Genomic DNA, 14,524 nt, shown 5'->3' on the forward strand with positions numbered 1-14,524 from the left:
GTCAGCCGAATGTGTACCTCAGACTGGGTGAAGCCGAAAGCTAGCGTTCTTAAGGGAATATTCGGTCGGTGAATAAAATACGACTTTTATCTAATTTGAAACATGCCCCCAGATGTTTATATCCTGCGTCTCTTTTCGCAGTTCGGACATGCACATTAGGGCATGCGTACCTAGGGAAAGGAACCCTTAACGGGACTATTCTCCCTGGAAGATGTTTCTTACTACCCATGTAATATAACATAACTAGTTGGGTACTTGTCTGTTCAAGCACTTATGACCCCTACGCCTGGTCTCCATGCATACCCCAGTTTTTACATAACCGAGCGGGTATTCGGATACACTCCGGACTATCGGGTCCAGAGGTCGAAGCGAAAAGGTCCGCCATGACAAATGATTTACAATCCGGCTAGGGACATTACATATGTCACTTGAATTACATAGTCGCTAAGACTGATTCAATTCTTCTTCTATACCATCCAACAGGCTGTCTAGCCTACAATCCTATTGGGAATACTTTGCGGCTAATTATACTTGATCATACACTAAACTAATGGGGATCTCTTTCCCATCAGGCCCCACAGGTCCGACCTCGGCCATGTGGTTCGAGTCCGCTTTGGTACAGTGCGTCTTCACCATAGCCCAGGCTTCCCTCGCACCTTGTCGGCAGGCGGATATCTTCCATAATCGAAAGCGCCGCCGCGCTCCCTTGAGTTTCTCTATAAGCTCCCCTATGCCTCCGGGCGGGGACGTGGATGGCCACAAGGCTTGGCAATACCCTGCATCACCTGCCGAACTTGTTTGTGCAGTTGTGAGAGCTCTGGTAGAAGATCACCCGAAGACCCGGGCATCTCCTCCGCGGGACGACCCGTCAGCATACCTGCAGACACAACTTTGTTAGCCAGCTTCTTCGCCGAACTCCTTTAAAAGTTCATTCAGGCACTTACTAAAAATGCCACGCCGAAGCCGCTTATTCTCCTTCACTGAGTCTGCAATCTAGGCTCGGACATCTTTCAGTTCCACGCCCAGCCGGATATTGGCGTCTTGGAGATCATTTTTCTCCTGCCTGACTCGCATAAGCACGCACTCGCCAGCATTTCGTTGTCGATCATCACGTGCCGCATCCACCGCCACGGCCTCCGAATTCACTCCGAGGCTACCTGCAACATCTATTGTTAGGTTTCCATACATGCCGCATACTACCTGGTACCCGTATTCTTTGCAATGGAAACAAGTGTTACCAGAGGGACCCTTCTCGGACTCCTTCAACGCGGCAACAACGGCCCCTAGCTGGGCCTTTCACTCGTCCAGCTCCTGAGACAATTGGGAATTCTTCTCTATAAGAACCTGCACAAATAATGATCCTTAAATCAGTTGTGTCAACTGTTTCAAGTCTCAGGGGCTACTGATACATATAATCGTCAGATTTGCTTACCTGTATATCCCTTACATACTGGTCCGTGGCTCTGGCTAGACCATTTTGAGCGGCACGGATGTATGTGTCTCCGGAATTGAAGGCATCAAATGCCTCTGGCAAGAAACAAGTGTCACGGAGTACGGCCCGGCGACGCCTCTTATTCATGGCGCTCACCACTTTGGAATTTGTAGCGGATAGTCTGTCCACATCCTCTGTAGGAGGAACACCCGGCGTCTGCCCCGCGTTAGCTTCTGCCTCTATGTCCGGCTCTGGAGCCCGACTGGTCGAGGCATGATCGGCAACCTCTCCGGATATAGTCTGGCGAGCGTTTTTTCTGCTAGGAAACACGAACGGCATTATATTTTAGGAAAGACGACAACCACGGAGTGAGGTTTTGTCTCATACCTCTGTGACGGCGTCTCCGTCCTGACCGCCTTCCTTTTTGGCCTACCCGGCTTTGGTGCCTCTTGTTGGTGAGTTGCTGCGGATTCGGCACGGCGTCCCAAAGGCCTTCCCTGTAAAACACCATATGTGTACGGTAGGTGAAGTGCATAAAAGGGGATCCTTTTTGGGAGTTGGGACTTTGGTTTTTTTACGTGCGACGCGGGGAGTAGTCCAGGATAGTCAGCCGTTATGGCCACCATGGCGTCATCGCAGCTCAATTGATAGAATTGCCTGTCTATCAGCTCCAGGAATATGTCCGGATCCTCTTCGAGTCCGAGATCGAGGACCCGGTCAGGGTCCTCTGGTTGTGGAGGTGGGCTGTTGACCTCCCGTACAGCTTTTCGCAGTTCCTGCCGTGAAATGGCAGGGTGAGTACCTACGATGAAGAATGCGGGAAGGTTGGGAGTAAAGAGGTACAACTCACCCAGCTTGGAGGGTTGTACATGGAGAATCCATCCCGTGGCTTAATACGGATGAACTCCTCTTCCTCTCCCTTGAACAACTCGGACAGAATTTTTGCTAAAGCAGCAGCGGAGTCCGGTCCCTTGCGCCCGCAACGGGTGGCATCATCTTCCCCGTTAAAACACCACAGGGGGTGCCCTCGATATTGAAGTGGCTGCACCCCCCGCATTATGCATATTGACATAACCTCGGTTATTGTCAATCCTGATTGAGCCAGCGCTTTAATCCGGTTCATCAGGTAAAGGACTTCTCCGTTGTCTTCCTCCTAGGGGCTCCGTGGGCGCCAGCTTCGGTGTTTCTTCGGAGGAGCATTGCTGAACTCAGGAAGACCTCGCCGAACAGGGTCTGGAAGGGGGACGTCCTCCATGTAAAACCACTCCGAAGGCCAGCCTTCGGACGTCTTCTTCGGAGTACCGGACAGGTATCCGGTCTCGGCGATGCGCCATATTTCGGCTCCGCCCACTTGATAAAGCGAACCCTTCTGTGTGCGGGGCACAAGGCAGAATAGCCTTTTCCACAGCTTGAAATGAGCCTCGCAACCCAGAAACAACTCACAAAGGGCAACATAACTGGCGATGTGTAATATGGAAGCAAGGGTGAAATTATGCAGCTGGAGGCCGTAAAACTCCAGGAGCCCGCGGAGGAACGGATGAATTGGAAATCCAAGTCCCCTTAGTAAGTAAGGGACAAGGCATACCCGCTCCCCCTTAGAGGGACTGGGGAAGCTCTCCGCTTGCTCCCCGCCATTATAGGTGGCGAGCCCGGCTCGGAGGGGACCATATACGCTGGAGGGAGAAATCCCTGGGTCTGCAACTCTACTAATCGGCTGTGCAGGACGGAACACTTCTCCCAATCACCGGGCTTAGGGCTACGGGGGCGAGAGGAGGAGCTGCGGTGGCCGGCCATGATGGAATGGATTTTTCCGAGCGCGCTCCGATGGATTCTCGCCGTGGGAGGATGGTGTGGATTGGATCTAAGAATCCACATCCCTTTAATAGATGATTTATTTACCTGGCTAGGGGGCGAATGTCAAAACGCCCTGGCTCCTTGCATTCGCTCGACGCGTGGAAGATAGCCCTTATTGGGCGCAGAAGCCAAGAAGTCTAACATTTATGGGAGCCGGACACTACTTAGCAGATATTCAAGATTTGGAGAAGAACCCGCCTTGCAATGCCGAAGACAATACTGCGCGCCGGACTCATCGTCATTGAAGCCTGGTTCAGGGGCTACTGAGGGAGTCCTGGATTAGGGGGTCTTCGGACAGCCGGACTGTTGGACTATGAAGATACAAGATTGAAGACTTCGTCTCGTGTCCGGATGGGACTCTCCTTGGCGTGGAAGGCAAGCTAGGCAATACGGATATGTAGATCTCCTCCCTTGTAACCGACTTTGTGTAACCCTAGCCCCCTCCGGTGTCTATATAAACTGAAGGGGTTAGTCCGTAGGACAACAGACAATCATACCATAGGCTAGCTTCTAGGGTTTAGCCTCTACGATCTCGTGGTAGATCAACTCTTGTAATACTCATATCATCAAGAACAATCAAGCGGGACGTTCGGTATTACCTCCATCAAGAGGGCCTGAACCTGGGTAAACATCGTGTCCCCTGCCTCCTGTTACCTTCCACCTTAGACGCACAGTTCGGGACCCCTACCCAAGATCCGCCGGTTTTGACACCGACAGCAAGGATTTCTCTCTCAAAGGCTTCGAGGTGGGTTGCTCTCAAACGACAAAAGCCGTGCACTAACTCTAAGCAGCCACCAATTTATGGTGTAGGGGGTGGGCTATTTATAGCCACGAGGCAACCCGACCTGATTTGTCCAAACTGACCCTGGGTCACTAAGGAACTGACACGTGTCCAACGATCCGATTTCAAACACACGCGGCAGCTTGACTTGGGCTACAAGTAATGCTAACTTATCCAGCTTTGGATAAGATTCGCTCTCATAGTCTTCGCTTGAAGACATAGGATTTGGTTGAGCATCACTTCAGTCACTTTGACTTTGTTCACTTGGACCCCACTTAACAGTACGGTGGTTCCAATGACTCAACAAAGAAGAAAAGGAAACTACGGAACAACTATGTCTTCGCAATCCATAGTCTTCATACGATGTCTTCTCATGTCATAGTCTTCAATGTGAAACTCTTCACAGACCACCATTGTCTTCAATGTCTTCACACATTTTAGGGGTCATCTCTGGTAGTCAAACCGAATCAATGAGGGACTACTACCTGTGTTATCCTGCAATTCTCACAAACACATTAGTCCCTCAACCAGGTTTGTCGTCGATACTCCAAAACCAACTAGGGGTGGCACTAGATGCACTTACACACACGACAACAATCATGATGTAATAATGGATATGTTGGTCCCAAAACTGATCCGGTCCTTGCACAATAGGAAAATGGGCTTGCAAAATCCCAAATGCCCTCTCCACATCCTTCCTAGAAGCTGCTTGAGCATTATGGGAATGAAGTTGTTTCTTACTTTGGGGGTTGAGAATTGGCTTCACAAAAGCCGCCCACTTTGGATAAATCCCATCCCTAGGTAGTAATCCATATTGTATGTGTGACTATTTGTTTGAAGCTCCACCAGTGGTGATTCCTCATGGTTAACCATGTAAATAGTGGTGATTCATGGAGCACATTGATGTCATTTCAAACTCCAAGCATTCCAAAATAGGCATGCAAAAACCATGTCTCTTGGTCTGCAACGACTTCAAGAATGATGGTGGGATCCTTCACTGTTGGAGATATGCCCTAGAGGCACTCATGTATGATGATATCTCCTATCTATTTATGGATTAATATATAGTCCATGGACATTATAAATGATGCGTGTCAACATGTGGCTTGTTTGTGAGACTATGCATTGTATGTTGATTGTTCTAAATGGCCCCTAGTCGAAAGGTTTGTGTGGACTCGCAACCGACTAGACTAGCACTTAAAAAGGTGGATGGACCGAAAAAATCTGGAGTCGGATTCAACATAGTCGAATTCGAGTTCAAATAAGGTCTGAGTCAGACAAACGCAGCGACATGTAATTTGTTAGTCTCTACTACGACATGTGTTCTATGTACTAGTCCTGAGGTTGGCGCATCGATTCAAGATGGTGACCGACCTGCTTTGGGTTGATCAAACGCTACCCCATAATTGGGTTGCTATAAAGGTCAGTATAAGGCTTGTCTACATCCATGACATGGTCGAGCAAGATGGGATTTCCGCCTCTGACTAGAGACATACTCTTGAGCCCCTCGTGTGATGTGACCGGCTAAGCATGGCCATGCGACATGGATTATGAGATAATCGAGTTTCGGCAGTACGGATCACGATACAAGAAAGAGGTCGGGCTGGAACAAGGATGACATATTCGCATTGAGCCCTGAAACAGACATCATGAGGCAAAAGGAACATGAGTTAGATACGTTTTACAAGTTCATTGAACTGGCTTCATCGGACACTTGGATTCAACACATATTGCCAGAAGCCGCTACCGACTGGACGAGCCGGATGCGATCCGACTTGCGACCAAGTGGATGAAAACCTGAGGGGTCGCGCATATAAGTAAAGGGACATGTAGGGCCGAATCTGACTTCAATAGTCGAATGTGATCAGCCTTCAATAGTCGGATGTGATCAGACTTCAAAGGTCGGATGTGATTCCGCCTGGACTTGGATCTAGGCCAAACAGATTTTGGGCATTAGGATCCATGCAGGGCCATGTGATGAGCCTGCAATGGAAGTCTATACATAGTAGATGTGAGGTGCAACAGAAGTACCAATTGATTGCTTCGATGCCGTCATTAAGGCTTTACATGTGTTGCAACTAGCCACCTCTACTCACCACCCAGTTGTGCAATCAGACCTAATAGCCTGCTACAGGACATTCCTCCTACATGCGTGCTACCTCTTGAGCACTGCGTTGGTTTTCCCCGAAGAGGAAGGGATGATGAAGCAAAGTAGCGTAAGTATTTCCCTTAGTTTTTGAGAACCAAGGTATCAATCCAGTATGAGGCTACGCGCGAGTCGCTCGTACCTGCACAAAAAAAATAAATCCTCGCAACCAACGCGAATAGGGGTTGTCAATCCGTACACGGCCACTTACGAGAGTGAGATCTGATAGATATGATAAGATAATATTTTCGGTATTTTTGTGATAAAGATGCAAAGTAAAATAAAGGCAAAGTAAAAAAGCAAAGGAAATAACTAAGTAGTAGGAGATTAATATGATGAAGATAGACCCGGGGGCCATAGGTTTCACTAGTGGCTTCTCTCGAGAGCATAAGTATTCTACGGTGGGTGAACAAATTACTGTTGAGCAATTGACATAATTGAGCATAGTTATGAGAATATCTAGGTATGATCATGTATATAGGCATCACGTCCGAGACAAGTAGACCGACTCCTGCCTGCATCTACTACTATTACTCCACTCATCGACCGCTATCCAGCATGCATCTAGAGTATTAAGTTAAAAACAGAGTAACACCTTAAGCAAGATGACATGATGTAGAGGGATAGACTCATGCAATATGATTAAAACCCCATCTTGTTATCCTCGATGGCAACAATACAATATGTGCCTTGCTGCCCCTACTGTCACTGGGAAAGGACACCGCAAGATTGAACCCAAAGCTAAGAACTTCTCCCATTGCAAGAAAGATCAATCTAGTAGGCCAAACCAAACTGATGATTCGAAGAGACTTGCAAAGATAACCAATCATACATAAAAGAATTCAGAGAAGATTCAAATATTGTTCATAGATAAACTTGATCATAAACCCACAATTCATCGATCTCAACAAACACACCGCAAAAAGAAGATTACATCGAATCGTTCTCCACAAGAGAGGGGAGAACATTGTATTGAGATCCAAAAAGAGAGAAGAAGCCATCTAGCTACTAACTATGGACCCGTAGGTCTGAGGTAAACTACTCACACTTCATCGGAGGGGCTATGATGTTGACGTAGAAGCCCTCCGTGATCGATGCCCCCTCCGGCGGAGCTCCGGAACAGGCTCCAAGATGGGATCTCGTGGATACAGAAAGTTGCGGCGGCGGAATTAGGTTTTTGGCTCGGTATCTGATCGTTTGGGGGTACGTAGGTATATATAGGAGGAAGGAGTACGTCGGTGGAGCAATAGGGGGCCCACGAGGGTGGAGGGCATGCCTGGGGGGGTAGGCGCGCCCCCTACCTCGTGGCCTCCACTTTTGTGTCTTGACGTAGGGTCCAGGTCTCCCGGGTCTTGTTCGTTGAGAAAATCACGTTCCCGAAGGTTTCATTCCGTTTGGACTCCGTTTGATATTCCTTTTCTTCGAAACCCTTAAACAGGCAAAAAAACAGCAATTTTGGGCTGGGCCTCCGGTTAATAGGTTAGTCCCAAAAATAATATAAAAGTGGATAATAAAGCCCAATAATGTCCAAAATAGTAGATAATATAGCATGGAGCAATCAAAAATTATAGATACGTTGGAGACGTATCAAGCATCCCCAAGCTTAATTCCTGCTCGTCCTCGAGTAGGTAAATGATAAAAATAGAATTTTTGATGCGGAGTGCTACTTGGCATAATTTTAATGTAATTCTTCTTAATTGTGGTATGAATATTCAGATCCGAAAGATTCAAGACAAAAGTTCATATTGACATAAAAATAATAATACTTCAAGCATACTAACTAAGCAATTATGTCTTCTCAAAATAACATGGCCAAAGAAAGTTCATCCCTACAAAATCATATAGTTTAGTCATGTTTCATTTTCGTCACACAAGAATGTTCTCATCATGCACAATCCCGATGACAAGCCAAGCAATTGTTTCATACTTCAGTAATCTCAAACCTATAAACTTTCACGCAATATGTGAGTGCGAGCCATGGACATAGCACTATGGGTGGAATAGAATATAATGAGGGGGGTTATGTGGAGAAGACAAAAAGGAGAAAGTCTCACATCAACGAGGCTAATCAATGGGCTATGGAGATGCCGATCGATTGATGTTAATGCAAGGAGTAGGGATTGCCATGCAACAGGTGCACTAGAGCTATAAATGTATGAAAGCTCAACAAAAGAAACTAAATGGGTGTGCATCCAAATTGCTTGCTCACGAAGACCTAGGGCACTTGAGGAGGCCCATTGTTGGAATATACAAGCCTAGTTCTATAATGAAAAATTCCCACTAGTATATGGAAGTGACAAAACAAGAGACTCTCTATCATGAAGATTAAGGTGCTACTTTGAAGCACAAGTGTGGCAAAGGATAGTAACATTGTCCCTTCTCTCTTTTTCTCTCACTTTTTTGGGCCTTCTCTTTTTTTTATATGGCCTTTCTCTCTTTTTTATAATTCCTCACTTGGGAATGTTCTAGAAAGTGATGATCATCACACTTCTATTTATTTACAACTCAATGATTACAACTCGATACTAGAACAAAGGTGACTCTATATGAATGCCTCCGGCGGTGTACCGGGATATACAATGGACCAAGAGTGACATGTATGAAAGAATTATGAACGGTGGCTTTGCCACAAATACTATGTAGACTACATGATCATGCTAAGCAATATGACAATGATGAATGTGTCATGATGAACGGAATGGTGGAAAGTTGCATGGCAATATATCTCGGAATGGCTATGGAAATGCCATAATAGGTAGGTATGGTTGCTGTTTTGAGGAAGATATAAGGAGGTTTATGTGTGAAAGAGTGTATCATATCACAGGGTGTGGATGCACCGGCGAAGTTTGCGCCAACACTCAATGTGAGAAAGGGCAATGCATGGTACCGAAGAGGCTAGCAAGGATGGAAGGGTGAGAGTGCGTATAATCCATGGACTTAACATTAGTCATAAAGAACTCACATACTTATTGCAAAAATCTACAAGTCATCAAAAACCTCGGTACTACGCGCATGCTCCAAGGGGGATATATTGCTAGTAAAACACCATCGCTCGTCCCCGACCGCCACTCATAAGGAAGACAATCAAACAACACCTCATGTTTCAAATTTGTTACATAACGTTTACCATACGTGCATGCTACGGAACTTTGCAAACTTCAACACAAGTATTTCTCAATTACACAACTACTCAACTAGAACGACTTTGATATTATTACCTCCATATCTCAAAACAATCATCAAGCATGAAACTTCTCTTAGTATTCAAAACACTCTTAAGAAAATTTTACTAATCTTGAATACCTAGCATATTACAATTTTAAGCAAATTACCATGCTATTTAAGACTCTCAAAATAATTTAAGTGAAGCATGAGAGATCAATAGTTTCTATAAAACAAATCCACCACCGTTCTCTAAAAGATATAAGTGAAGTACTATAGCAAAACTATATAACTCAAAAGATCTAAGCGAAGCACATAGAGTATTCTAACAAATTCCAAATCATGCATGGCTCTCTCAAAAGGTGTGTACAGGAAGGATGATTGTGGTAAACTAAAAAGCAAAGACTCAAATAATACAAGACGCTCCAAGCAAAACACATATCATGTGGCGAATAAAAATATAGCTCCAAGTAAAGTTACCGATAGAAGTAGACGAAAGAGGGGATGCCTTTCGGGGCATCCCCAAGCTTTGGCTTTTAGGTGTCCTTAGATTATCTTGGGGGTGCCATGGGCATCCCCAAGCTTAGGCTCTTGCCACTCCTTGTTCCATAATCCATCAAATCTTTACCCAAAACTTGAAAACTTCACAACACAAAACTTAAAGTAGAAAATCTCGTGAGCTCCATTAGCGAAAGAAAATAAAAGACCACTTCAAGGTACTGTAATTAACTCATTCTTTATTTATATTGGTGTTATACCTACTGTATTCCAACTTCTCTATGGTTTATAAACTATTTTACTAGCCATAGATTCATCAAAATAAGCAAACAACACACGAAAAACAGAATCTGTCAAAAACAGAATAGTCTGTAGTAATCTGTAGCTAGCGCAAGATCTGGAACCCCAAAAATTCTAAAATAAATTGCTGGACGTGAGGAATTTATCTATTAATCATCTGCAAAAATAATTAACTAAATAGCACTCTCCAAATAAAAATGGCAGCAGTTCTCATGAGCGCTAAAGTTTCTGTTTTTTACAGCAAGTGTAACAAGACTTTCCCCAAGTCTTCCCAACGGTTCTACTTGGCACAAACACTAATTAAACACAAAAAACACAACGAAAACATATTCTAGATAAATTATCTATTGAATTACAGCAAGGATAAATATTGGGTTGGCTCCCAACAAGCGCTTTTCTTTAAAGCCTTATAGCTAGGCATAATATTTCAATGATGCTCACATGAAAGACAAGAATTGAAGCACAAAGAGAGCATCATAAAACATGTGACAAACACATATAAGTCTAACATACTTCCTATGCATAGGCATCTTATAGGCAAACAAATTATCAAGGCAAGCAAAAACTAGCATATGCAAGGAAGCGGAAAGAAACAATAGCAATCTCAACATAACGAGAGGTAATTTAGTAACATGAAAATTTCTACCAGCATATTTTCCTCTCTCATAATAATTACATGTAGGATCATAAGCAAATTCAACAAAATAGCTATCACAAAAATTATTTTCAACATGATCCACATGCATGCAAAGTTGACACTCTTCCGAAATAATGGAATTAACGTTAACTAAAGTCATGATCTCTCCAGACCCACTTTTATCAAAAAATTCACAAGATTGAACATTCTCCAAATATGTGGGATCTAAAGTTAACACTCTTACAAACCCATTTCAATAATATTGCAAACACTATTATCAATCTCATTTTCATCATGGGGCTTAAATAAATTTTCAAGATCAAAAGAACAATCACCCCAATCATGATCATTACAACAAGTAGTAGACATAGCAAAACTAGCATCCCCAAGCTTAGGGTTTTGCATATTATTTGCACAATTGACATCAAGAGAATTCATAGTAAAATCATTGCAATCATGCTTATTATTCAAAGATCTATCATGAATCACTCCATAAAGTACTTCATCACAATTTTCAGATTCACGAATTTCAAGCAAAACTTCATAAAGATAATCTAGTGCACAAAACTCACTAGGAATTGGTTCATCATAATTGGATCTCTTAAAAAGATTAGCAAGCGGATGAGGATCCATAGATCTTAGGTTCTCTATTTAGTAATAAATAAAGAACTATTCCAACCACACGAGTAAAAGAGCCAAATAAGACATCAAAGCAAACGGGAAAGAGGGGGCGAATAAAACGGCAAGGGTGAAGTGGGGGAGAGGAAAACGAGAGGCAAATGGCAAATAATGTAATGCGGGAGATAAGGGTATGTGATGGGTACTTGGTATATTGACTTTTGCGTAGACTTCCCCGGCAACGGCGCCAGAAATCCTTCTTGCTACCTCTTGAGCACTGCGTTGGTTTTCCCCGAAGAGGAAGGGATGATGCAGCAAAGTAGCGTAAGTATTTCCCTCAGTTTTTAAGAACCAAGGTATCAATCCAGTAGGGGGCTACGCGCGAGTCCCTCATACCTGCACAAAACAAATAAATCCTCGCAACCAACACGAATAGGGGTTGTCAATCTCTACATGGCCACTTACGAGAGTGAGATCTGATAGATACGATAAGATAATATTTTTGGTATTTTTGTGATAAAGATGCAAAGTAAAATAAAGGCAAAGTAAAAAAGCAAAGGAAATAACTAAGTAGTAGGAGATTAATATGATGAAGATAGACCCGGGGGCCATATGTTTCACTAGTGGCTTCTCTCGAGAGCATAAGTATTCTACGGTGGGTGAACAAATTACTGTTGAGCAATTGACAGAATGGAGCATAGATATGAGAATATCTAGGTATGATCATGTATATAGGCATCATGTCCGAGACAAGTAGACCGACTCCTGCCTGCATCTACTACTATTACTCCACTCATCGACCGCTATCCAGCATGCATCTAGAGTATTAAGTAAAAACAGAGTAACGCCTTAAGCAAGATGACATGATGTAGAGGGATAGACTCATGCAATATGATGAAAACCCCATCTTGTTATCCTCGATGGCAACAATACAATGCGTGCCTTGCTACCCCTACTGTCACTGAGAAAGGACACCGCAAGATTGAACCCAAAGCTAAGCACTTCTCCCATTGCAAGAAAGATCAATCTAGTAGGCCAAACCAAACTGATAGTTCAAAGAGACTTGCAAAGATAACCAATCATACATAAAAGAATTCAGAGAAGATACAAATATTGTTCATAGATAAACTTGATCATAAACCCACAATTCATCGGTCTCAACAAACACACCGCAAAAAGAAGATTACATCGAATAGTTCTCCACAAGAGAGGGGGAGAACATTGTATTGAGATCCAAATAGAGAGAAGAAGCCATCTAGCTACTAACTATGGACCCGTAGGTCTGAGGTAAACTACTCACACTTCATCGGAGGGGCTATGGTGCTGATGTAGAAGCCCTCCGTGATCGATGCCCCCTCTGGCGGAGCTCCGGAACAGGCCCCAAGATGGGATCTCGTGGATACAGAAAGTTGCGGCGGTGAAATTAGGTTTTTGGCTCGGTATCTGATCGTTTGGGGGTACGTAGGTATATATAGGAGGAAGGAGTACGTCGGTGGAGCAACAGGGGGCCCACGAGGTTGGAGGGCGCGCCTGGGGGGTAGGCGCGCCCCCTACCACGTGGCCTCCTCTTTTGTGTATCGACGTAGGGTCCAAGTCTCCCGGGTCTTGTTCGTTTAGAAAATCATGTTCCCGAAGGTTTCATTCCGTTTGGACTCCGTTTGATATTCCTTTTCTTCGAAACTCTAAAACAGGAAAAAACAGCAATTCTAGGTTGTGCCACCGGTTAATAGGTTAGTCCCGAAAATAATATAAAAGTGGATAATAAAGCCCAATAATGTCCAAAACAGTAGATAATATAGCATGGAGCAATCAAAAATTATTGATAAGTTGGAGACGTATCAATGCGCGGATACCATTAGAGGAAAAACACTTGCATTGCACAACGAACATGTTCGAGGGAACCGTCGATCGACTGTTCGATGGAGATCACAATGAGGAGACAGCTCCGACGATGCATTGCTCTGACTCCTCTTCCACTTTGAGGATTGTGCGTCTAGTGGTAACCTCGTGATCTATCTCCTAAGCATGCTCTTGTGTGATCTGTGCAGTAGTTTTTTTTTTGTTATACAATAGTTGCATGATGCGTAGCCCACATGGCCGGTGAACTGACCATACCATGTTGCAAGGCAGTTCTTCCACGTCCAATGCATGCAATCAACTAAGACGAGAATCCTTGGAAATCCCCTTGCTTTGTTCATCTAAAATATCCTTCGAGTATCCTAAGCATTGTGTACTCTCAAATACTGTGGCCCAAAGACTTCAACCACCGCCTTCACAAATGGCTTCACACACTTGATGAAAGTTCTCTCTCCCATTGCCAGGTGATCATCAACCAAATCTACAAGAATTGAGAGGTCATCATGTGCAGTGATGCAATGACCTTCTAGATATTGTTGTGTCCAAGGTCTTCGGTATAATTCCTTCTCTGCACGAAGAATTGATCATGCTCTTTGACGAAGTTGGCAATGTGGAAGAACTAATCCGGAGACATATGAACCAGCTTCAAAAGCATCGGTCTGGATACATCGGGTTTGCATAGATGCAATCAAACATGAGCTTATTAGGCGCTCTAGCCTCCTCCTACGAAATACCTCACGTCCGACAACAAAATTGCCATGTTTCGGCCGCTTGTTCTTCTCCATGCTGATCAACATGAACTTGAAAATGCCCTCATCTCCATCCCACTCATATTCGTCCTCGGAGGAGGAATCGTCATCTGAGCTAGAATCACGCCAACTCATATACATAATAGAACATATTCCATCACGAACAATCCCTAGCTCGCAAGAAATAAAAAGCGAAAAATACCTTAGGGGAATTCCTTCGGCCAAGATGGTCGCTTGATGCCTACCAAGGATGTCTAGAGGAGCCTGGGGGGAGCCAGGGGTGCAGCCAACCGATGCCCCCCCCCCGGTCCCGAGCATCAAGAATTCGGCACGGAGCTGCAGATGGGTCGCGATCGCGAGGGTCACGTGTGTGTCGCCCGAATGCTAACTGACCTTAGTGGGCAGCGGTGGGGTGGTGGTGGGGGGGTGGGGGTCAGCGGTTCTGGGTTGCAGCCTCTCGAGCTTCGGTGGCGTTCGCGGGGTGGCGGTG

Source organism: Triticum urartu, chromosome 5A (assembly GCF_056163025.1).
Source record: "Triticum urartu cultivar PI428250 chromosome 5A, HENAU_Tu73, whole genome shotgun sequence".
Lineage (NCBI taxonomy): Eukaryota > Viridiplantae > Streptophyta > Magnoliopsida > Poales > Poaceae > Triticum > Triticum urartu.